Raw genomic sequence first — 25,992 nt, 5'->3', positions numbered from 1 at the left:
ATAGAGTACAATACTACACTCTAAGATGGCCGACATACGAATCACCCAATCAGCTGACGCCAGCAACTTCTGCACGAATTTAGCATAGTGACTCGAGCACTTTTGCACTGTATTAATTCTTGTTCACATTGTTAATAAAACCGCACCACTCAATGCCAAATTTGAAGCCCTTGATGCGCGTCCACATCAAGGTAATAGCCAGAACTATAGACTTTCACCACATTCAAAGGTGGCATCCATGGTTACACTGTAGATGATGTCTTGCCGACTCCATCACACCACACACCAGGTATGACTGATTTACCATGCTTAACGGCATCAGGAGAGGGTATTTAAGACAGGAACCGGCAACCTGTCTTTTCCGTTCTGATGGAGTGGAGCGGGTAGGTGAGCCGGACTGCTCTGAGCGGGAGCAGGTGAGTATGGATTACGCATTGAGACTATGCCTGGTCACAAGCTTTTAAGAGAGGTAGGAGGTGCTGGAAATTGCTGACATGTTACCGCTGGTCTTTGGGAAGGGTACGCTGACTCTGATGTTCTATAGAGCTCTGCACTAAGACATAGCTTGGGCGCTGTAGGCGCTCTTAACACACCGCATGATTTGCATAATGTCGGAGTGCATGGTGAAGGTGCCAGCAGCTACGCAGGCAGGTCTGGGGCACTTTTGAGTCTGTTGAATAACCTTGTCAATGATACCAATTTCACGACTATGGGCTTACTTTAACTTGAACCATGCCCACTTTCACTTTTAATGCTCTAGAGTGATGGCCTTAGCAACTAAACGTTGTGCCTGCAAGCCCCGACCCAGCGACACTACGTTGAGTGTACATATACTCCGCTGCGGTCTGATGAAGCAGCACTTGAATCCTTAAGAGGTGAGCTGATCCACACTCACCATGATGTTCAATTACTCTAACTGGTTACACAGAGGTTTTTATATTCTAAATACAAATTAATGCACACTTAGAATCTGATATGCATGAAATCACGTTGTTTTTATCACTTGTATAGATTCTAATAGGTTGTGTATGGTGAAACACACCCACTGGAATTAATAGGACCATGTACCAATATCTCTATTTGGTTTTTTGATCCTTTTTGTTTGTACTTTAGGTTGGCTGCTTTTCTCCGGGCAACGTCCTACTGAGAGAAGAAGTGGTATGTAGAACCACACCACACACTGTAGATAGTTTTCATTTAGTCACTAGGTCCTGAGGAATCGCCAACTGATCTATTAGAGACATTTTATAGGCGAGAAACATGTTGCCCTATAAGGGGTAGAGCGTATTTTTTGTCAAAATAGTCGCCCTCCTTCTTCTTTTTACTTTTTAATCAGGTTGTGACCTCTCCAGAATAAAAATAATTATAGAGGATTCCCTTACCTGTTTTAAGCCACACACCACATCTACATCTTACCAGGCCTCTCACACCCACTGCACATTTACGGCAAGGAACAAAATAACTCCGATAAAGAGCCCCTTTATGGGTGCCCGTCGAGCATTGCAGCGCCGGCTCGACGAGGAGCAGGCCCATATGATGAAGCATGACACCTAGCTTGCTGGGTGTGTGAGGGTCTAGTTCCAAAAGGAGGTATTCCCCACCTCCCCACCACTCTGAGTACTCACCAGGTGGCCAACTTGCCACCCAGGAACACCATACCTCTTTTGTCTTCTAGTTCTACCCAGGGCAAGTATGGTGGACCTTTATCAAGCCCTCATTGTCACCCTTGTTTGTTTACTTGGTAACTATAATGCCAGGAAGCACAATGATGATTTGGTTCACAACTTCTCCTTAAGCTCACATCAGAAACTCTACTGGGAGACCGGAGAACTCTTCAGACTTTGGGTCAGTACCATTGTTGCTCCCTGTCGGTAGACAGCTACATTTGGGTGTTCCACACTCTGAGAACATGCTGGGCTTCTTCTTCTTTCAGTATCCAGCATCTTCCCTGAGCTGGCCTTCACTGGAGTGAAGAATACTAAATCTGCCCCGCTTTCAGTGTCCAGCATCTTCACATAGAAGACTTTGACTCTAATAATATTACATGGACATATTCCTTAATTATTCATAAATTATTCTGTATTTGTTTTTTTAAACGTATTTTATAAAAAATATGATTTTTTTATTTGGTTGTGATTTAAGTTGGATATTCTCTATGCACGTATATATTCCTGCTCAGAGTTTGTATGAAGAACTGAAAACAAATTAACTGAAATGTATTTAAGGAGATTAAATGCATATTACAGTTAATACAACATTAGTAATACTTATGATTATAGAAAGTTGTGTCATGTGCTTATCTAGGTTCCTGATCGATACTGTGACCTTATGCCCCTATTCGGCTATAAATCCATTTATTCCCTATATTGGCATAACCGTTCAAGTGCGATTTTCTGAAAAGTCATCTCTGGCCTCACACGAGCAGAGCCACAGAGCCACATTCCAGCATGACTCTCTGCTACTTCCTTTGCGACCAATTAGTGCAATGACAGAGCAGCAGTCACTATCTGATATTCCTAGATAACACTCCGAGTTCTTCAACAAGATAAAAACTTAGCAAACCTGGAAATCCCCGCTTGCTATGTTTTGATTAGTAATGGAACTCTAATGAGCAACTGATAACTATCACTTCCTAGTGACATCTTTAATTGACGTCTTATGTCCAGCAAACTTGCGTCAAACCCGGCACCTGTCAGGTATAAATATTACCAACGTTGCCTTAAGCAATGAGCGAACATGTTGCTGATGCCAGCTGCCTGCATGACCCCGTGTTGGTAAAAACTAGCACTCTGTCGCTGCAGCCTGCTATCCTGTGGTGGTGAAGCTACTGATTACCATTATCGCCGCTACAGCGCGACCTATGGTGCAGTACGCTTGAGGAGCCGTGCAGCCGTCCTCTGCGAAGACATCCAGCCCAGCTGCCCGCAGACGCTGTCACCCCTCCTTCCTCGACGCGCTGAGAGAAGCCGCTGCCTTTCTCGTGCAGAGAAATCCAGTCCCGGCGCTTCCAGTTTACCCTCGCAGGTGACTGGGATATCGAGAGAGACCCCTGAAGGAGATACCAATCCTCCATCATTCTATTCAGAGGTATGGTGTTGACTAAACCCTTAGACGAGAATTCTTGAAACAAACCTTGGCAAAACCAACTTAACTTAAGCTACTTACTTACTCCCCCTTCTCACGTGTTAGGCTTAGGTCAGGCACACTGGGGTAGGCGTAGTTAGAAGCACCAGTTGAGTATGTTAGCCTAATGTATATATGACTGTATATATGTTTTATTACTTTTAAACCATTGTATGGCTAAGAAACCATATCAATGCTTTTACAGTTCTATTTCGCTATTCTTATCTTACTGTACGTACTTTTCATAATAACAGTTATTGCAATTGTGGCAATACATTTCTCTTGTATGAGAAGAAAGACTGTTCAATAAATGTTAACCTTTATTGATACACGCCCGTCTCTCTATTCTCTACATACTGTGAAAGTAAACTGCACTAGACTGACTGAGTGAAATCTATGTCTATTGTTTCACACGACCCTAGAGATCGACTCTTGATCTGAGGAGCAAAGTTGTCATGTTGCACGGTTGTTGGAAAGCTGAATCCCTTCTTGTCTGTGCCAAGGAAGCTGATCACTTCCTATGCAGAGAAGAAAGTTTCCAGTGACCTCTGAGCTAGTTGGTAACACAACCCAATTAAGTTTAGCATAGTCAGTGGAGGCCTGGAATATAAGCAGTTCCACGTCGATACTACTGTTTATGTTATTCCAATGCGCAGGGCCTAGTGGGAAACTAGGAACTACACTACATGGCGCCCAACGTTTGGTAAGGCGATAAACTAACGCAAGACTTATAGAGTAACTCAGTCGTGCATATTTCACACCCCTTTCTCCCGTAAATACTCCAATAGACGTCTGGAGTGGGTGAAAGGTTAAAATCCGCCCGACCTTAGTAGGAAGAGATTCCTATGTAAAGCTCTGGTTTATTCAACGTTGAAGGATACAGTGTTCCAAAATATTGTGCATCTAATCTTTGTCTCCTTGGAGACCTACTCTGCAAAAAACTGCATTTTTAAAATGTCAGACAATGAAGAAGCAGCTAGGTTGGCTTCCATACTAATAGAGGAGGACTCGAGTCTCCTACAGGCAGACCCGGATGCTATTATCATCCCGGTCCAGTTAAGAAGATCTATAACTTTAAAACTTATAGAAAACGGACTGACACCTCAAGGTGGTACAGTAATTTTTCGTGATAGAGGCTCACGAGTATCGGCAGACAGAGGTATTCTATTCATGGATAAACTTTCCAGCGGTAAACGCTATAACACAAGAGTTTCACTATTACAAAATAGAGGAACCTCCGGGAGAGTACGCTCCTTTCGAGGAGATTGAAATCCCACTTAAATTTCAAGAGCACCTGCTCTGGTTTAATGGCGCCCTAAAACACAATGATCACATAACTAGGCTCGGTCCACTAGGTAGACCAGGAGCCACGTGGCCGGTTCTAGCCAGCTACACACCACATCCTGACATTACAAGAATGTCTAGAGAAGAGCTGTTAGCACAGCTAAACACATTAATAAAAATACATAGGCAATTAGTCCAATATGTAATACGGACTGCAACAGTCCAGCCAGCTGTTAATACGCCACAGCTGACCCCTCATCAGGGGAACACAAATAAAATTACACCACAGAACATACAGTCATGTCTTGGTAAAACACCCGTAAAACGGGAACAAATTCCTTTCTGGTTAGCCCAGAAAATCACTCAAATAGAGGCAGTATTTCCTGATACTACCCCTATTGAGAAACACAGAATCTTGACCATCTGCCTTCCTATGGGAATCGCACCACACGTGGAGGACTGCGACACTTGGGGTACAGTCTTTGCTTCCATTTACACAAAAACACACGGTGTTCCGTCTATGGCGGTAATACCAGACGTGCTAAAACAGATTCAAAATGAATTCGGTCCAGAGCCCGCTTTAAATCTAGGTATGAAATTACTGAAAGATTTCAAGCAGGTCACGGCTATATTATTAGCCAACATAAAGGGAGAAGCAGCATCTGTGGCGATTCGCCAGAAGTTGAGGGAAACAGATATAAAAGATCCTGTTGAGCTTGCCAAAATCATAGAAAAATGCTATGAAGAATTAGGTAGAGACAGCTTGGGTGGGAAACCAGTTAAGCCCCAACTGCTCGAAAATCCAGAAAAATTATTTATTAAAAATAATTCAAACACTCCTAAAAAGAGCTGGGATGGAAATAAACAATCCACTCCCAAGGAAAAAGTTTTCCAGTCCAGAGGAAGGTCTCCTCGACGGAGGGAAAGAACTCCGACTCGAGAACGCCAGTCTCCCCAACGGGAGCCCTCTGAGAAAAGATATAACCTTAGAAATAGGGATAATCTGAAAAAACCTGATAGATATCAAAGTATTGATACACGTCCCTCTCGATCTTTTCCACAGAATTCGGAAAGAAGAGGACGGTCAGACCCAGGAGAGCACACCAAGTCCAAAGACAAGGAACCTGCTCAAAATAAGAAATCTCAATTTCAGAAAAAGAAGGTAGCCAGTATTAGAGTAATCAACCATGCCGAGAATACTGAGGACACAGTTGAAAAACGGGGAGTGGGCATTGACAATGTTGGACAGTGCAGCAGAAATCAGTATAGCGCGCAAGAACTTGATGAGTCATCTGGAGACAGTGGACACGAATGAATACATTCAGGTTGAAACTGCCGACGCCAGACTTAGCGAGCCCCATAAAATATACGAAATAACATTGCGTATAGAGGGTGATAAGACTAGGAAAATTAGGGGTCTATTTTGGGATAAGCTCTCAAAAGGCTATGATATTCTGTTGGCTGAAAAAGATTGGCCCCCGGAGTTTGTCAGGGAGTGCCCTCGTGGCGAAGAAGTGATTATGCCTGCCTTCTCGAATCACATACCGATTCACAAAAAATACACATATGCAAGGAAATGGGCTGTAGCCCAGGCACCTGCATTGTATAAAAATCATGTAGGATGGGATGAGGATTCACCTCCTCACAAAATCCAACTAAAAAGTGAACCAACTGCCCAACGGCAGTATCCCATAAAGCAAGAAGCTAAAAAACAGGTCAGGGAGATCTTAGATCAACTTGAGTACCAGGGGGTGATTGAAACATGCACCTCTCAAATGAACAATCCTTTGTTTCCTGTCTCCAAGCCAGACAATTCATATCGTCTAGTTTTGGACTACAGACACCTTAATACATGTTGCAAAACTTTTGCAGTACAAAACTCGCATAGTGCAGCCCTAATGAATAACATAGTTAGGAAAAAATACAAAACGACATTAGACATTTCTAATGGTTTCTTTTGTCAAAACATTGCACCAGAAAGCAGATACTTGACCGCTTTCTCCGCATTTGGGTCACAGAAAAAATTCTGTCGACTCCCACAGGGGTTCAAGAACAGCCCAGGACTATTCTCAGCTAGGGTAACAGAATTACTACAAATCTATGATGATGAAGCATTATCTTACGTAGATGATATTTATCTCACAGACGACGACTTGGATACTCACTTGAAAAGAGTGAACACCATTATACTTGGGTTCGCAGCAGAGGGTTACAAATTCAACTTTAAAAAGTCCCGAATTGCCCATCTGACAGTACTGTTTTTAGGGTACGAAATATCAAGTGAAGGGAAAAGCCTAGCGGACAACTTCTTAGAGAAGTGCGCTGTACTCCAAGCTCCAAAAACGCTGAAGAATTTACAATCAATACTAGGTTTTCTGAATTTCGGAAGAACTTACATCCTAAATTACGCAGAGAGGGTTAAACCTCTCTACGAACTAATTAAATCTGATTTAAAACAAATCAATTGGACTCAAAAACACACAGAAATTTTGAGATCACTACAAACAGACATGTTAGCAAAAACTAAATTAGATACACGTGACAACACGAGCGATCTTGTAATCCGAGTCATCCCAGGAAGATGCGGATTCACGTACCTAACCTCTAATGAGGGAGAAAAGGTACCAATTTCAATTAAATCTCACTTGTACACACAAGCAGAAAAAACATTCAGTCACACAGAAAGAACTGTGAACGCAGTGCAAATCGCATTAGCAAATGAACGAGAACTAGCACACGGCAAACGGATTAATATCCTTACAGCGGAATCCGCCTTCGAGGCGCTATTCAGCCCAGTAAACCTGCCTACAGTGTCACTGGATCCGAAATGGATACAGTGTATAGATTCTCTAGGAGCGGAAGATGTGAAATACTATTTCGCCCCGCAATACGAAGAACTGAATGATTTAGAATATGAAGAAGAATATCCTCTGCCAATCGAAATCCTGCCTCTCCCACAATACGCATGTATAATCTATACAGATAGCTTTGTACAGCATTTCAACGTAGAGAGAAAATCCTACGATGCAGCATGTGCGATTATTAAAGGTCGTTGGCTGTGCGGTAAATTCAGACCGAAAGTAACAAAAACTGAATCTGTTAGAAATTGTTCGGTTCAGAGAACTGAAATCAGATCTTTAAAGATGGCGCTCGAAAATGCAGAACGCGAATTCCCCACACTTATCGTGTGCGATTCTCATTTTTGCGTCAAATCTTACAACAACAAACTGCAGAGTTGGATCGAAAACGACTACAAAGATGACACAGGTGCCACAATAAAGCATAAATTGCTTTGGGAACAAGTAGCTCTTTTTCACAAAGAACTACAAAAGACTCACGTGATTCACGCACAGAGTCTTCAGCGTGATGGCGTTCACGTTGTAGGGAATTCATTGGCTAATACAGCCACCGCGGAAGCAACTAACCCGGCTTCCGTAGCCACAAAAAAGCGTACAGATAAGTATATAGACGGGGAAACCATGCTAGCAGTAAAAACGACCGTAAAAGGCGACTGTGCAGCACTACCCGTAAACTATCCACTCAATTATGCATACATAATCAATGCAAACTCCGTTCCTTTTGCTCGAATCCCTGGAGTGGGGGATAGAGTAATTCCAAACATGAACAGGAGAATATTTTTAATAGCAGACGCACACATGGGTTTGGGTCTTAGGCACAGAAAGATCAAGGAATCACTGACTGAATTACAATCAGTATTCTGGTGGCCGGGAATGAGTGTAGAACACCAAATATATGCAAACAACTGTGAAAACTGCAATAGGGATCGCAGTAGCGAACCTTGCTACCGGCTACCAATCATAAAGAGCGTAACGCTGCCTACACCCCGTCCTGCGTCCTATTAATAGTTAAGACGAAATGCACTTAAAAAAATGAGGCCTCCAGCGCTCGGCTGACGCTAGAACGGTTATAAAAGATTTGCGAGTCTTTATCGGCACATACGCAATTACCACGTTCCATTCTGACCAGGGTCCTGCTTTCAGCTCTCGAGCCTATAAGGAGGCCATGGCCAGCATGGGAATTGGGTTGCGGTATTCTTGTCCGTCGCACCCCGAAGGGAATAGTGTGGTAGAAAGAAAAAAACGGGACATAAAGCAATCTATAACAGCGAAGGTATTAGGTTCAGGCGCTGGGTGGGTCAAACATTTAATAAGTGTCCAGACTAGTCTTAACAACATGCCAAGAAATTCTCTAAAAGGTTTCAGCCCATACGAACTATTGTTCGGAATTAGAATGAACGTTCAGGACCTCGATAGTCAGATGTCAGTGGTACAAAAAGAAACAACGCAGTTTGAAGTAAAAGACCGTTTGGCTGTTTTACAGGAACTGAATGAAACAAGAAAATCATTAAGCAACATAAAGTTAAAGCAACAGCCAAGTACCACTGACGAGGCACCACCCGCAACAGCCCCAGCAAGGACTGTCTGGATTCCAAAGATTGGGGATCTAGTCAGAGAAAAGATCGCGGTTAAGAAGGAATTTGGGCCTTCTTACAGAAAAGCAGTACCTGTCTTGGCAGTCACCGGAACAAGATCAGTTGTGCTACCGCCCCTTGCTGGTAAAAAGGAGAACAGAGTCGTGTCTATCGATCTAGTAAAACCACAAGCATGTGGCCTATAATCAACAGTAGGCCCAGTGGACTCCCAAGAAATAACAGAATACCCAAACTTGCAACAATCCAAGAGGTTCAAACTGAAAGACTCATCACATTCGATCAGCCTGCAGTGCACAATGAAGGACTATGCAATAATGCCATGGAACTCGTGCCTCTTGAAACACAGATTGAAACAGTTCGTCAAGAAACAACACCAGTCTACACTAATGTGGCATCAGAAAGTGCTACCGAGAGACAGATTGAAAAAACAATCCCATCAATTGACAGAACTGCCTCTGGTTATTTCATCAACTTCGACAACTTCTCTGAAGATTTAAACGACCCCGAAGTGATGCCAGAAACAAAAAAGTCTTTTAAAGAAAAAGCAACGGAACTCTTTCATCAACTGAAGGAAATCTACCTAATTTCCCCTTGGCTAGAGTTCTGGTTCGGTCTAGGTGTATTTTTCCTCCTGCTTTGGCTCATCATGGTACTATGTTTGGGAAAATTCATTGAAGGAAAATATATTACAATGGACACAGCAAGTCAGAACATCAACCTAGTCCTGAAACCACACAGATCATCCCACGTGAAGAAAAGAGAACTGTCAACAGTAAATGTCACAGCAATTCCAATACCTGGTGGGGTAGTATGGGAGAAAACAGACTATGAGATCTATGGTCCGGTTGAAATCCTGAAGTATCCTCATCAACTAAAGGTTTCCTTAAGTGACTTTGTGACACCAAGTACATTCTCTGATGATTGGGACTTTAACAGTATTAATGACATGATGTCTGATTTAGTAATGTCAGCTAGATTCACAGATCATGATTATTTACAAGGTTCATCTAGTTATGAGCAGTTATTCTGTTACACCCACTATGGGGATCATTACTTGCATAAATCTGCACAGCCTAGAAATGTTTTTATGTATAATCAATGGGAACATTGTTCTACACCACCTAAAAGCAGTTCTAAAGCATTTTTTGAGAAATTCAAATATTTTTCAGGGTTTAACACCAGTGATGCAGAAACGTTTTATTATAAACTGTTAGATAAAACAGGAATGAAAACAATGCTGACAAATTCTAAATTGATATATTCAGAAGCATTTTATGACAAAATGATGACATTTGGTTTTGATTATTGGAAAAATAATATTGAAACGAAATCAATTTGGGGTACAAAAGATTGGCAGGTGCAAGGCATTGAAGCACTTTTTAGAACCTGCATGATACCAGAACAAATGTTATTTCTAAATGACACTGTACACCAAACATCTTGTCTTGGCCTAGCTAAGAACAAAGACCTTAAAACACCGTCTATACCAAAGCCAATAGCTGAGAATACAACTGCAGATAATGAGTTAGACGTGTTACACATTTTACATTTCAACAGAACACATCCTGATTGGAAAAAGTGGTTAATCTGGCCTACAGACACAAATAGCTGTCAAGATAGATTCCTGAATAAAACACAGGGTTTAAAAATGACCAGATTAGACTCGAGATATTCCCAGAGACAACATCCAGGAATTATAACCACATACAGTGTAGGGAAACTCTGCCTAGAATGGCTAACTACATCCACACTGGCTGAAATTAAACAACACTTGTCTTTATTAAAAGATGGTGCTGATTTGCGCGATTTCATTCTTGGACCACGCAAACAGCGTCAAAAGCGTTTCATAGCGACCAGCATCTATGCTGCTTACAACGAGGCTTGGAAAGTAAAGCAAATTGAAACTGCTGAAAGGATACGAGAAATTGATCGTATTAATTTGGAAAAATCACTTTCTGTGGTAGACAATGGGTTAATGACTCTGTCTTCCAGAATATATTCTTTGGACAATATTGTATCCTCTGCCTTTGATGTGATAGACAGAGATTTGCTAATGTTACAACATGGCCAGTCTCAAATACGCTCTATTATAGAATTAGGCTGGACGCTGCAAAATCTTCGTTCAGGCTATGTGCCTTGGCGTCTGATAAACACAACGTCATTATTTTCCATTTTTAACCTTACTGATAAACAGATCAGTTTGGCACAGAAAGGAGCAGACTATACAATCTTGAGCATCGAGAAACTCGAGAGATTACCATTGACAATGTCAGAGAGCCCTGTCATTGAATGGATAATACACGGAATTATCACAATTCCGATAACAACTTTCCGCTTTAAAAAATGCCTTGAGTACATACCTGCTGGCCAATATGAACAATTGGGTAAGGGATATGTAAAATCCGAATGGAAATTACCATACACTCATTCTTGCTATAGTGACAGCGACAAAAATGTATTTCTTAGTGGTGACAACTGTAAACACTCACTAAGCTGTATACTTTTGTGTCAGGGTATTAATTTACACGGAGCATGTGATGGCAATTCAAACAACCTTTCATGCCACCAGCTAGTCACACCTGCAACTCAGATAGAGCCCTTCTTTATGCAACTCGCAAACGGGAGTTACATTCTAAGAACGGATCACAGGTGCTGTGGCCTCGCGCCCGGAAAAAGTTATCTAGTACAAGTAACGTCCATGGTCAAATGTTGCATGCAAGCATTGTTCCCGAGCGGGCCTCCAGACTTAGTGACTCCCCTCTGGCCTCGTCTGAATCTCTATTCTATACGAATTGATACATTAAGCAAAATGAAATCTGTGCTTTTACAGACAACAGTGCCTATAACGTCATCTAAAGAGACGTATGATCTTCTAGTCGCAAGGACGGCTACTGAGGTCCATGACCTTTTATCAACAAATTGCCCCGTGCATTTCGTACAAATGCTCGACCAACTCCTTAACATGTCTAGTGCTACAAGCATCCCAGGCATATTTAAGACAGTCTTTACGGGACTGCTAACACCCTTCCAGGCAATTTTGGGAATCTTTCCTAATTTTGTGCACTCCATCTTTGGTGGTATTCCACTATTTTTGGGACTCATCGCAGGGATTCTATTTTTGACCCTCCTGCTACGTTATGGCAAGCCTCGGCTCAGACATAGCTCCCATGGGAATGGAAGAAACAATCCTAGCAATGCGCTACAGGGACAGGATAACTAACGTCCTCGGATTGGCCAGGCTGAGAGATCTAAACATGACCTGGTTCCTTTCATTCAGACCAATATGGCAAAATTGCATTTTACCTGTGCTACGGTGTATGCTTTGCGGTGATGAATGCGTGTTGGACATCTGTCTTTCACTTCCATCAGCAGTACCAATGGACGTCGATACTTTGCTAAGTCCAATAACGGCTCACGCATTGTGTTGTCCCCAGCGGCTACCAATCCTGATGACGGCATTCGTGGAGACTCCTGTACTACAGCCAAGTGGTAACAGTGGAGCGAGTGACAAAAGCAACATCATCCAGGTACAACGTTCTGTGAGCAGGGCTGGTCCTGTCTTCGATGACAGCAATCATTCTCACACCTGCCAAGTTTCAGCGCTATCTAATTTGGTTGAACTATCACCTGATTTTGTAGACCAATTCTTTGCGAGCCTGTCTGATACGATGTTCTCACCCACAGAGAAACAATAACTTTTGAGAAGCTTTCCGACACACAGCGTTCCCATGAACTCTGAATTCGGCCTTCAGTTTTGATCAACATAAAACTGCCAGGAGCTTTGGTAAACTGATTTTTTCTTTGAATTGGACAATTTTTAAAAAAAATATATTGACCCTCTCCTTTTGGCACGAACGATTCTTTGCTTAACGTAAAAACTATTCTTAGAGAACAGAAGCTTCACACTTCTATTTCTAAAAACACATCTAGAGACATAACAACATAACACCAGCCTCTAGCACACATATTATTACAATGCATTTTTATGTGATGATTTATCTCGCATTTCTTCTGTCAGAGATACTTCATGTGTAATTCTTTATGCATAATCGTTCATTGATTTCATATGCAATAATTTTTGAATGATTACTATGCTTTTAAAAAAACGTACAGTACCTAAATTCCATGTATTGCAAGTACGCCTATTTCGAATGCATTTATGTATTTTGGGGTGGGCAATGTTACACATACATCTAATTGCTTAGTTTTAGTAATTTTGATGGACATGAATTCGTGGAGTGGGTGTCATGTGCTTATCTAGGTTCCTGATTGATACTGTGACCTTATGCCCCTATTCGGCTATAAATCCATTTATTCCCTATATTGGCATAACCGTTCAAGTGCGATTTTCTGAAAAGTCATCTCTGGCCTCACACGAGCAGAGCCACAGAGCCACATTCCAGCATGACTCTCTGCTACTTCCTTTGCGACCAATTAGTGCAATGACAGAGCAGCAGTCACTATCTGATATTCCTAGATAACACTCCGAGTTCTTCAACAAGATAAAAACTTAGCAAACCTGGAAATCCCCGCTTGCTATGTTTTGATTAGTAATGGAACTCTAATGAGCAACTGATAACTATCACTTCCTAGTGACATCTTTAATTGACGTCTTATGTCCAGCAAACTTGCGTCAAACCCGGCACCTGTCAGGTATAAATATTACCAACGTTGCCTTAAGCAATGAGCGAACATGTTGCTGATGCCAGCTGCCTGCATGACCCCGTGTTGGTAAAAACTAGCACTCTGTCGCTGCAGCCTGCTATCCTGTGGTGGTGAAGCTACTGATTACCATTATCGCCGCTACAGCGCGACCTATGGTGCAGTACGCTTGAGGAGCCGTGCAGCCGTCCTCTGCGAAGACATCCAGCCCAGCTGCCCGCAGACGCTGTCACCCCTCCTTCCTCGACGCGCTGAGAGAAGCCGCTGCCTTTCTCGTGCAGAGAAATCCAGTCCCGGCGCTTCCAGTTTACCCTCGCAGGTGACTGGGATATCGAGAGAGACCCCTGAAGGAGATACCAATCCTCCATCATTCTATTCAGAGGTATGGTGTTGACTAAACCCTTAGACGAGAATTCTTGAAACAAACCTTGGCAAAACCAACTTAACTTAAGCTACTTACTTACTCCCCCTTCTCACGTGTTAGGCTTAGGTCAGGCACACTGGGGTAGGCGTAGTTAGAAGCACCAGTTGAGTATGTTAGCCTAATGTATATATGACTGTATATATGTTTTATTACTTTTAAACCATTGTATGACTAAGAAACCATATCAATGCTTTTACAGTTCTATTTCGCTATTCTTATCTTACTGTACGTACTTTTCATAATAACAGTTATTGCAATTGTGGCAATACATTTCTCTTGTATGAGAAGAAAGACTGTTCAATAAATGTTAACCTTTATTGATACACGCCCGTCTCTCTATTCTCTACATACTGTGAAAGTAAACTGCACTAGACTGACTGAGTGAAATCTATGTCTATTGTTTCACACGACCCTAGAGATCGACTCTTGATCTGAGGAGCAAAGTTGTCATGTTGCACGGTTGTTGGAAAGCTGAATCCCTTCTTGTCTGTGCCAAGGAAGCTGATCACTTCCTATGCAGAGAAGAAAGTTTCCAGTGACCTCTGAGCTAGTTGGTAACACAACCCAATTAAGTTTAGCATAGTCAGTGGAGGCCTGGAATATAAGCAGTTCCACGTCGATACTACTGTTTATGTTATTCCAATGCGCAGGGCCTAGTGGGAAACTAGGAACTACACTACAGTTGGCAGTGTGTAAATGCTGTCTCTGAGGCATTGTCTGTTCTTCAGTCATGTGTGTGTGGTCACTAGGCATGGGCGGAAAATCCGTTCCGCTCGCGGATTTTGCGGATTTTCGGGAAATTCGCAATCCGCGAGATTCGCGAATCTCCCGCAAAATCCGCAAATCCGCGAGCAGCGGATTTTGCTCGCACTGCTCGCACTGTTCGCGTGAGTTCGCGCCCCGCGAATAAGTGCAAAATTGCAGAAATACGATCTTAGCAAAACTGAAAGTAACTACTTACCAGGTTCAAAAGTTCAGGCTCATCATTAGTAGCCATTTCCTGTAGTGCTTCCTGAGGGGCCCCTCCAGAGTTCAGTTGCCAGTTGAAACTATTATGTGACCCTGCTCTGAACCTCAGAATAGTTACACATATGCCACAAAGGTCCTGAATTACAGCTAAGGGAGACAAGCAGGAGCCAGGCTGGAAGTTAAAATCCATTAATCAGCCCCTAATTCATTATTGTCAGTTGGGGCAGGGCAGGTGTTGTAACTAATTTTGCAACAATGAAAGCACTTAGCAAGTGCAAAAGATCACTAATCAGGGCGCACTAAGGAAGCAGGTGCCAGCTAAAAAAATATTCTGTGACACATTAATCAGCCCCAAATTAATTCAGGTCACTTGAGGCAGGGAAGGTGTGCTTTGCTTTGCCGAAAATAATGTACACTGGACAACCAGAGGGTGTGGTGATGAAACAGAGGGTGGCATGGGTGGGCCAGAGGGTGGCATGAGTAGTCAGAGAGTGGCAGTGGTGACAGAGAGTGGCAGTGATGAAGAAGAGTGTCCCAAACAGGCTGGACACGTAGAAACAACAAGTTCGCAAAACTTGCGACCCGACAGGTAAGTTCGCAAATTGCGAAATTGTAAAAACCCTTGCGAACTGGCAGAAACACGGGCGAACACAAAAAAAAAAATCCGCAAATTCGCGGGAATTCGCGGATTTTGCGGATTGCGAATCCGCAAATCCGCAAAATTTGCGAACGCGAGATCCGCAAAATTCGCTCATGCTTAGTGGTCACCTCACAGGTTAGTGTCGAACTGATCACAAAATGGTGGGCAAACGTTTTAATAGTAATTTTGAGGAAAACACGTATTTAAAAAAGAATACGCGTTTGTTTTCTTGTAATTTTTTAAAATAAATATGTGGCTTAACTTGAAATTTAAGTGGTCTATAAAATTTGCATTTTAAATATGGCCTTTTCATGTACAGAGTTCCGCCTTCTTGGTAGGGGCACATTTCAAATATTTTAAAAAACACATAGTGATAATATTGTTAAGAATATCTTATCATTTGTGTTACTCGAGAATTAATTTACTTTTAAAATTCTTATATAAAAATGTGTTTTTCATATAAAGAAAATTGTTTGGTGAAGGCATGCATGGTAAAGTTGTGCATGGTACTTGTGTGCGTGGTAAAGGACTTTTAATGTAATTTAATATAAATGCGTGGGAAAGACATTTGTGGTAAAATATGCGCTGCAAAGGTATACATGGTAAAGGCATGCATGGTAATATCATACAACCAGATAATACCTAGCTTTAATCAATCAGCCAAAAAGCATAAATAGCAATGAACCATCAGGGGCTGTTCCCTCTGTTGTTCTAGTATAAGTCCAGCGTTGTACAGATCGATAGTGCTTATATGGCTTGCTAAATGCTGAGGCAGAGTTCACATGTTACTGAACATTATTAAAAGCTTAAAAATGGAGCACTCCATGACCTGTAGCTGCCAAGGAGGACATGTGGTAGGAGGTCACCAATGTGGGGAATGCATTGTAGTTGCAGGTGTGCACTGTTGGATATCAAGAAGCGGTGGCAGGGTGAGAAGAGGTGTTTAAAGCACCAGGTCCTCAGTAGTAGGGCCTTCGCCAGAGTACCCTGTCCAAAAAAGGAATTGCAGTTGCCCCTCGGAGGCAGCAGCACAGTTCAATCAATCATTCAATCAAAGCATTTGTATAGCGCGCTACTCACCCGGAGGGTCTCAAGGTGCTTGGGGGAGGGGGGTCCTCTACTGTTCGAACAGCCAGGTCTTGAGTTGCTTCCTGAAGGAGAGGTGGTCTTGGGTCAGGCGGAGGTGGGTGGGGAGGGAGTTCCACGTCTTGGCACCCAGGTAGGAGAAGGATCTTCCTCCCGTTGTGGCTCTTCGGATGCGGGGAACGGCGGCAAGGGCGTGGTTGGTCGATCGTAGCTGGCGGTGGGAGTGTAGAAGGTCAGGCGGTCGTTGAGGTATCCGGGGCCTTGGTTGTGGAGAGCTTTGTGTGCGTGGGTGAGGAGTCGGAATGTGATTCTCTTGCTGTCGGGGAGCCAGTGCAGGTCTCTCAGGTGTCGGGCGATGTGGCTGTGTCGGGGGATGTCCAGGATGAGTCGTGCTGAGACGTTCTGGATGCGCTGGAGTCTTTTCTGAAGTTTGGCTGTGGTTCCGGCGTAGAGGGAGTTGCCGTAGTCCAGTCGGCTGGTGATGAGGGCCTGGGTGACCGTCTTTCTGGTTTCGGTGCGGATCCACCGGAAGATCTTGCGTAGCATGCGTAGGATGTTGAAGCATGACGAGGAGACAGCGTTGACTTGTCTGGTCATCGAGAGGGAGGAGTCCAGGATGAAGCCCAGGTTGCGTGCGTGATCCGTTGGTTTGGGTGCGCTGCCCAGGTCAGGGGGCCACCAGGAGTCGTCCCAGGCGGAGGGTGATGGTCCCAGGATGAGGACTTCCGTCTTATCTGAGTTCAGTTTCAGGCGGCTATTCATCATCCACTCGGCTACGTCTTTCATCCCTTCGTGTAGGTTGGTTCTGGCGGTTGCGGGGTCGTTGGTGAGGGAGAGGATCAGCTGGGTGTCGTTGGCGTAGGAGATGATGTTGATTTTGTGTTGGCATGCGATGGCCGCGAGGGGCTGAGTGATGATCCTTGTGGTACGCCGCAGATTACTTCGGTGGCCTCGGATCTGAACGGGGGAAGGCGGACTCTCTGGGTTCTTCCGGCGAGGAAGGAGATGATCCACTCCAGGGCCTTCTCCTGGATTCCGACGTTGTTCAGGCGCTGCACTAGGGTGCAGTGGCAGACCGTGTCGAACGCTGCAGAGAGGTCCAGGAGGATGAGGGCCGCTGTTTCCCTGTTGTCGAGCAGGGCTCGGATGTCATCGGTGGCTGCGATGAGGGCGGTCTCGGTGCTGTGGTTGGCCCGGAAGCCGGACTGCGAATGGTCGAGGGATCCATTCGTCTCGAGGAAGGTGGTCAGCTGTCTGTTGACGGTCTTTTCGATGACTTTGGCAGGAAAAGGAAGGAGTGAGATGGGGCGGTAGTTTTTGAGGTCGGTGGGGTCCGCTGATGGTTTCTTCAGTAGGGGGATGAGTTTGGTGTGCTTCCAGCTCTCTGGGAAGGTGGCGGTGTCGAAGGAGGTGTTGATGATGTCCCGGAGGTGGGGTGCGATGACGGAGTCGGCCTTGTTGAAGACATGGTGAGGGCAGGGGTCGGTTGGTGATCCGGAGTGGATGGAGTTCATCGTGTGGATGGTGTCTTCGGTGTTGACCGGGGTCCAGGAGCGGAGGGTGGTGGTGGGGGGCATTGGTACGGTCGTAGGGTGCGTCGGCTGTGTGCTGAAGCTGTTGTGTATGTCTGCGATCTTGCTGTGGAAGAACGAGGTGAGCGAGTTGCAGAGGTTTTGCGAGGGAGTGATGTTATTGTTTCCGGCGCTGGGGTTCGAGAGCTCTTTGACGATGTTGAAGAGTTCCTTGCTGTTGTGGGCGTTGTTGTCCAGTCGTTCCTTGAATGCAGTTTTCTTGGTGGTGTGGATCATCTGGTGGTGTTTTCGGATGGTGTGCTTGAGGGTGGTCATGTTGTCTGTAGTCAGGTCTCTGCGCCAGGCTTTCTCGAGGACCCGGCAGTTCTTCTTGGAGCTCTTGAGTTCGTCGGTGAACCAGGATGCTTTCTTGCTGCCGGGTCTGATGGGGGGGGGGTCTTCAGTGGAGCAAGGTCGTCTGCACAGTTGGTGATCCACCTTGTGAGGTTGTTGGCGGCTTGGTTGGGGTTTGTTGAGTTGGCGGGAGGATTCTGGCTCAGGGATGTGGTGAGTTGGTCGGTGGTGATCTTGTTCCAGCTTCTGCGGGGAACCTGTTGCAGGTGGCAGTGGGTGGTGGTCCTACTGAAGCTGAAGTGGACGCAGTTGTGGTCTGTCCAGTGGAGTCCGGTGGTGTGGCTGAAGGAGATGTCCTTGCTGGAGGAGAAGACGGGGTCAAGCGTGTGGCCGGCGTAGTGGGTGGGGGTGGTCACCAGTTGCTTGAGTCCGAGGTTGGCGAGGTTGTTCAGCAGGGTGGTGGTGTTGCGGTCGTTGTTGTTCTCTAGGTGGAAGTTGAGGTCCCCAAGGAGGATGTAGTCAGCGGAGGGGAGGGCGTGCGGGCTGATGAAGTCGGCAATGTCTTCACTGAATTGTGTGCGTGGTCCCGAGGTTCTGTAGATGAGGGTGCCTCTGAGGGTGGTCTTGGGGTCGGTGTGTATCTGGAAGTGCAGGTGTTCGACGGTTGTGAGGGTGTAGTCGGAGTTGGTCGTGATGCGGATGGTGTTCTTGTGGACGATGGCGATGCCTCCTCCGGTCTGGTTGACGCGGTCCCTTCGGGTGATCTTGTATTTGTCCGGGATGGCGATGGCGATGTCAGGCACTGAGGAGGCGTTCATCCATGTTTCCGTGAGGAAGCCGATGTCTGGTGATGTGGAGTCGAGGAGGTTCCAGACTTTGACGGTGTGTCTGTGGACGGAGCGGGTGTTGAGCAGGATGCACTTCAGGTGGTTGCTGCTGGTGCTCGTCTTGGCGGGTGCGGTGCAGGTCCGGATGCAGGAGAACTTGCAGGATTGGCAGGTGAAGGGTCCGTGGGTGCGTCCTGGGGTGGCTCGGTGGCATCCGGGGATTCGGCCGGTGTTGAGTGTGTTGAGGGTGGCGGTGTCGTAAGTCGGGCGGTTGGGCTGGCAGCTGCGGGGGCCAGGGGGTCTGGCTCTGGGCGCGGTCTAGGCACGGACGGGTGCAGATGGGCTTGCCTTTGGCGCGCCTTTGGCGCACAATCGACGCGCCCGCTGCGCGTCAGCGCTGCGCGTACGCATGCACTCTGCCATAAATGGAGAGTTGGGGGGCCGGGGCGAGGGAGGAGCAGCTGGGAGCCGGGAGCGGGGTGGCGAGTGAGGGGGTGAGCGGTGCGGTGATGCTGGAGGGAGCGTGGGTGGGGCCGCGGGGGAGCAGCGGCAGGGAGCAGGGTGGGGCAGGGAACAAGCAGTGACAACGGAACAATAAAGTGAAATGCGCTAAAAACGACGAAACAAACAAATACAAGTACAATAACGAGGAAATTTTCGGCGATACAATTTACCAAACAACGAAACAGGCGCAGAGGGCAGGCAGGGTCAGAGGGCCAAACCAGCAGGGGCAGAACTCTCTAGGCAGCAGGAGGGGGCCGGGCACACTCGGGGTGGGCCACGCGGCAGGAGGAGCAACCGGGTCTGACCAGGTCAGGTCAGGTCCCAATATTCGATAGTAGGAGCTGAGCTGCGGCATGGGGGCGGGGAGAGGGATTCTTCCATTCCTTGGGGTGTTCATGCCCCTTTTCCCTACTGGAGCCAGCCCCACCTTAGCTTGCAGGTGACAGCACACTGCTTGGATTTTGATTGGGCACAGGTCTCGGGATCAACCACCATCTTTAAGCAAGGTGTATACCATATCATCAAGCTAAGATGCTGCAGGGGTCTGGCACTGTGAATCCTCAGCCATACAACTAGATGTGTCCAACAGCTGATATCACCATTCACCTGCTTCTGTGTCTCTCGCTCAAACCCAGGGAGAGGTGTGGCACAGCGGCCAGAGCGGCTAAACTCTGGAACGCGTGCTCCCAGTTCGACCCACTGCACCGTCGGCAGCTCAGCTCAGCACCATGTGACTCTGGGCAATAGCTCACTTAATCTCCCCGACGGCCCCCAATGCCTTGAAACCTTAAGGGGTGATATGTTGGCGCTTCAGAAATATGGATTCTTCAGTCTTTCATTCTCCTGATGGAACATCATGTTTGGTACTGTGATGCTGCAATTCAGCCAGTTGCAACAAAGGGCCTTCAACCCTTTCCACTGGATATGCCCCATCAGTGGCATAGCCCCTGGCAGCAGCTCGACCAGCACCCATGTCAGAAGCCACCGCAACAGCACCATGCATCCCCTCATCCCCCTGAGAAAGGGCGTGGCCAAACAGAATCAGCTACGATGATGTGGACCTCAAGCCAATGAATGAGCACTCCTCACTGATCAAAGCACTAGTTCACTCAGTATGCACATTCACAACACAAATGTGGCAGATGGGCATTCCAGGAGATTATGAGGTAGAACTCGTGAATCAGGGAGCTATGGCAGTGAAAAAACAAGCATTGGCATAGCCAATAGGTCTCACCTTTGGGAGATATAATCTGCTAAGTGTTCTATAAATGAAATATAAGTACCCACCTGTAGCAGTTTACTGTTAGTTGAAGGCCTGTTGAAGCGGACTGTTTAATAAAAAAAACGGAAAGGTTGAAAGGAAATAGGAACAGAGGGCAGAGAAAGGGGCCCATTACGCAGAGGGGAGAGAAGAAGCAACTGTTTTTTTTTTAAAGTACAGGCTGAAAGGAAATAGGAAGAGAGGGTGTCACACAGTGTGGAGACAGGGGATGCATGCGAAGGAAAGAAGAGGGCAGAGAAAGGGGCCCATTACATAGAGGGGAGAGAAGAAGCTGACGAAATCACCCACTATTGTGCAGGATTGAGGTCACCTGGCCCCGCGGTGGTCTTTTACGCCTGCCAATGCGCTAGAGACTGTTTTACATGTGTTGTTTTAATACTGTTTTAACTCTGCTTTATCATTCTATGTGTAACACAATGACGTGTCTGCTTATTTGCACAAATGTTTTAACTCAGATTTTAACTTCTTGTAATTTCGATAGTCTTAATCTTTTATCTGCAATGCTTTTATGACTTATACAGTTAAATATAGCTTTTCTTAATTGATTGATTGATTGATTGATTGAGTGGGGTGGGTGGGTGGGCAGCTCAAGCAAAGTAATAACCAGCGACTGTGTGGTGATAAATTTCAATAATGCTTCCACTGGACATTTTCGCCTAGATAATCTTTATAGATTTTCTCCTAGGAGCTTGCAGATTGTTCCTTTACCACGAGAGCATTTTTATAAGCCGGGTCCAATGGCACGTACGGGTTACCCCATTACATCAGCATCCCCAGTGCCTAGTTTGCAGGAGATCTCATTAATCCCTGCATCTGTAGGAAGGGCTTCTACAGCAGCAACTCTGGTGCTCAGTATTCAGGAGACTCCCCTGGTTACTATATCACCATTGAATGTCGCATAGGAAAATAGGACTAGCCTAGCATCCTGGAATGTGGCAGGAATAGCCTCCAAAATAGGAAATCCCTACTGGCATAACCTTTAGCAATCACTGGAGATTATATGCTTCCAGGAGATGTGGGCCAAAGACCCAGTTTTTTCCCAGGGTTCCGCGCTTTTCACACCCCCGCTAAACCATCACTGTTAGGCAGAGCGAAGGGGAGACTAATTCCTTTTACCTCTAACACTATACCCATACAAGTAAGGCCGGTTGGCCTTTAAAATAGCCATTTCCAGCTCCTGCAACTTGAATATAGGAAAGAAGAGATCTGGCTAGTAATGAACTATTACAACAATTAATTTGGGAAAAATATGAAGGCAGTGGTAGAAGAACTAGCAAATGAGATAGAAAAAACCATTGTAAACATAAATAGGGGAAAGAGGCTCTTACTCGCTCGAAGTCACCAAATATTATCCCTACCACCCGCTGGTTGGATTCATTATGCTCTACTTCTAAAAGAGCCCTCGTCAATGCTTTAAAAACTCACCCTAGAGGGGGGCGTGGCTTGGGTGCCGCGCAAGATGGCCGGCTAGGTGCGGAGCTCCGCTACACCGTCAAGCCTCGCAGCATATTTCCCGATGTGAACGGGACCGCCTTTGAGCCCCGCTGCTGAATTCGACTGACGGAGCCTCGGTGGAGCGAGCGGAGCGGCTTTGCGGCTCTTGAAGTGCCGTTTTCACCCGTCTCCGCGATGTTTCTGCCGCTCCTCACGGAGCCGCCATTTTGAGGATTCCTCAACTCCCGGACCTCTACCGTCATAATTCACCACAACACGACGTATCACTGGACACCAACGACCCTGGCAGTACCGACTTTGGGGGTGAGCAAATTAATTATGTGGTGACTCTCTGCTACATTTATCTTCCTTTTTCTACACTGAGGAAGATTTGCTCAAGCGCATTGGCGTAGCGTTTCATCTCTGAGACCCGCTTTTTATTTTTTGGACGTTTTCAAATCTCAGCGCTATTCCTAATGTTCCTCCTCATAGCGTTTTGCTAATTTTTTGAGACTTTTCTGTGCATTTCTTTACGCCTCAGCTGCTTCATGACGCACTTCTATTTACTCCCATTCTCACCACCCTCTCTCTTTCAATTGCCAGCGTATTCTCACTCCAATTCCCTGACGCTCTCTTCTACAATTTACAAGCGCTTCCTCAGGAGATAGCTTCATTTTCTCCTCTTCATCTGTTGTATTTTTTGGAACGTCTTGTATTTTATGGCGCTTCACTTACCTTACACTGCGATGTTTTTCTGAAGCATTTTCAAATCACCTTTTTATACCTCTCAGGGAATTGAGATTAATTATTGGCTCAAGAAGACATTTCTATGGTGAGACTACGTAAACCTCAATTTGTCTTTACATCCTCTGTGAATACTTCGGTGGGTTCTTCATCTGGTACACCTAAATCGAATTACTCTGCAAAAATGTCTTCTCAAAAAACCTCTTCGGCTCACCCATCTGCTAGTAAGCCCTCTCCACCTGCTCCATCGGGCAAACGTCTTAAACAAAATTCTCCTACACCAGAAGATAACCCTTCAACATCTCCTACTGATCAAATTTTGGAGGAGCTGCGAGCAATGCGTCCCTTTGTTGAAAAGACAAGTACGGATATGCAGCTTTTGAAGGACAAATGGGAGTCCATGGATGCCCGATTTTCTACTGTTGAGCTACACATCCCTGAGCTTCAATCCAACACGCAACGTATTGTTGCATTAGAAAAGACTGTCCTCTCTCTACAAAAGCATACAGAGGATTTGGAAAATCGCAATAGAAGGAACAACCTTCGTATTTACAATTTGCCGGAAAATCTTGAGGGTGACAATCCAGTGACTTTCTTTACCACCTTCCTGCCGAAACTTTTGGACTTGCCCCCCTCTACATCCATCAGTATACAGAGAGCTCATAGATTAGCCGCAAGAACAGATTCTTCTTCTAAGCCTCGTGGAGTCATCATGCTATTTTTGAAGTACACAGATCTCCTTTCGATTCTTTCAGCAGCAAGGAACAAAAAACAAGTGACCTGGCAAGGTCAACGAGTTTACTTATCTCAAGATGTCTCTAATGTCACTGCCTCCAGACATAAAGAGTTTCTAGCTATGCGTCCTTCTCTACGCTCCCTGGGAGCAAGATATGGCCTGTTTCACCCTTGTACTCTCAGAGTCACTTATCGGAATAAGACTTGGTCATTTCAAGATCCTGGTGAACTACGGAATTTTCTCTTTTTGCAGAGTGAAGAAGGGATGGACGCCTCCTCCTCTACTCTGAACAGTGGCTGAAATCTGGCTTTTGTTGTCTCCATGTCTTGTTTTCTAGTAGTGTTTCTCTGATTTCATGTACTTCTCTATACTCCTTATCTTAATCTTAATCTTCTCATCCTGCTTATCTTCTTTCTTCATATCTCTTTTTTGCATATCTTATATATACTTAATTTCTCTTTCTAATTTCTGGATCTATACTTTATGTCACATGTTCTGTATGTTAACAATTTCTCCTTTTTTTTTTTTTTTTTTCCCCAGACGGATATGTGTCGGACGTTCCCTTCACCATCTTGTTCCATCCTTTGTTCCTTTTTTGTGAGGTCTCGGTGTGGTTCTGCTCCTGATCCTGGTCCACCCGTCTTGTACCGCATCACCACCTCCCCACCTTCCCCCTTTGTGTACTTCCCCTTCCAGGTATGTTCAATACAGTCATCCCTTTGGATTTGTACTGTCTTCTATGCCTTCTCTCTTTTCTTCCTTCTCCTTCTTTTGCTGTTCTTCTTTCCCTTTCCCTACCCCTCTCCCTTTTCCCTTTTCTTTTTCATCCTCTACCTATCCTTCCTTCTACCTTTTTGATGATCTTCATGGTTATTACCTCTCTAAAGTTTGAATTACTAAATGTACAGTATTTTTTTGCATTTTTCAATTTTGATCAGTTTACTACTCTTTCACCTTCAAAGTCGTTTCATGGAATGTGAAAGGATTTAATCACCCTATCAAAAGGCAAAGAGTACTCTCACACCTATCCTCTTACAACCCTGATATTGTTCTTATTCAAGAAACCCACCTTTCAGATATTGAATCCTTAAAACTAAAGAGATTGTGGGTTGGAACTGTTTCATTCTCCCCTGCCTCTCAAAAAAAGAACGGGGTTGCTATTTTGATTCATAAACGTCTTCAGTGTAAAGTATTACTAGAAGAAAAGGATGATGAGGGACGTTGGATTTTGGCTAAACTACTCATTAATGCTATCCCAATTACTGTGTTCAATGTTTATGGCCCTACATGCTTTGACTCCTCTTTTTGGCCCTCCATTACAGCAAAATGTGTTCAATATAAAGATGATTCTTTCCTGTTAGGTGGAGACTGTAATCAGATCATTGATCCCTTTTTAGATCGTAGATCTTCTGTTCGTTTTTCTCCTCACAAACCACATAAACAGTTCCTTGACACTATCACTCAGATACATCTTGTGGACTCATGGAGACTCACTCACCCAGATGTTATAGACTTTTCCTTCTTCTCTCCTCCTCATGCTTCTTTCTCTCGTTTGGACTACATCTTTCTATCTTCATCTCTATCTCAACACCTTCTATCCTCTTCTATTGAACCTATTGTTATTTCTGATCATGCTCCTATTATCACTGTATTTGATCTTCTTCCTCCTACTCCTAAATCTTCTCGCTGGCGTTTTAACCCTTCTCTTCTTGTTGATCCTCTTTTTTCCTCCTCTTTTCGCTCTTTCGCTTCAGAATTTTTCCAACTTAACTCTAAGCCTGATACCCCTCCTCATATTCTTTGGGATTCCTTCAAGGCCACAGCCCGCGGTTTTATTATCGATTTTGTCTCTAAAAAGAAAAAAAAGTTCCTTCAAAAGCGTAAAGTCACCCTTGCACACATTAAGTCGCTGGAACATCAATTCTATACTTCTTCTCCTAATCATATGTCTCCTGAACT

Source organism: Lissotriton vulgaris, chromosome 12 (genome assembly GCF_964263255.1).
Source record: "Lissotriton vulgaris chromosome 12, aLisVul1.2, whole genome shotgun sequence".
In the NCBI taxonomy this organism is placed as follows: Eukaryota; Metazoa; Chordata; class Amphibia; order Caudata; family Salamandridae; genus Lissotriton; species Lissotriton vulgaris.
The sequence above is the reverse complement of the archived record's forward strand: the minus strand, read 5'-3'. Positions refer to the sequence as shown.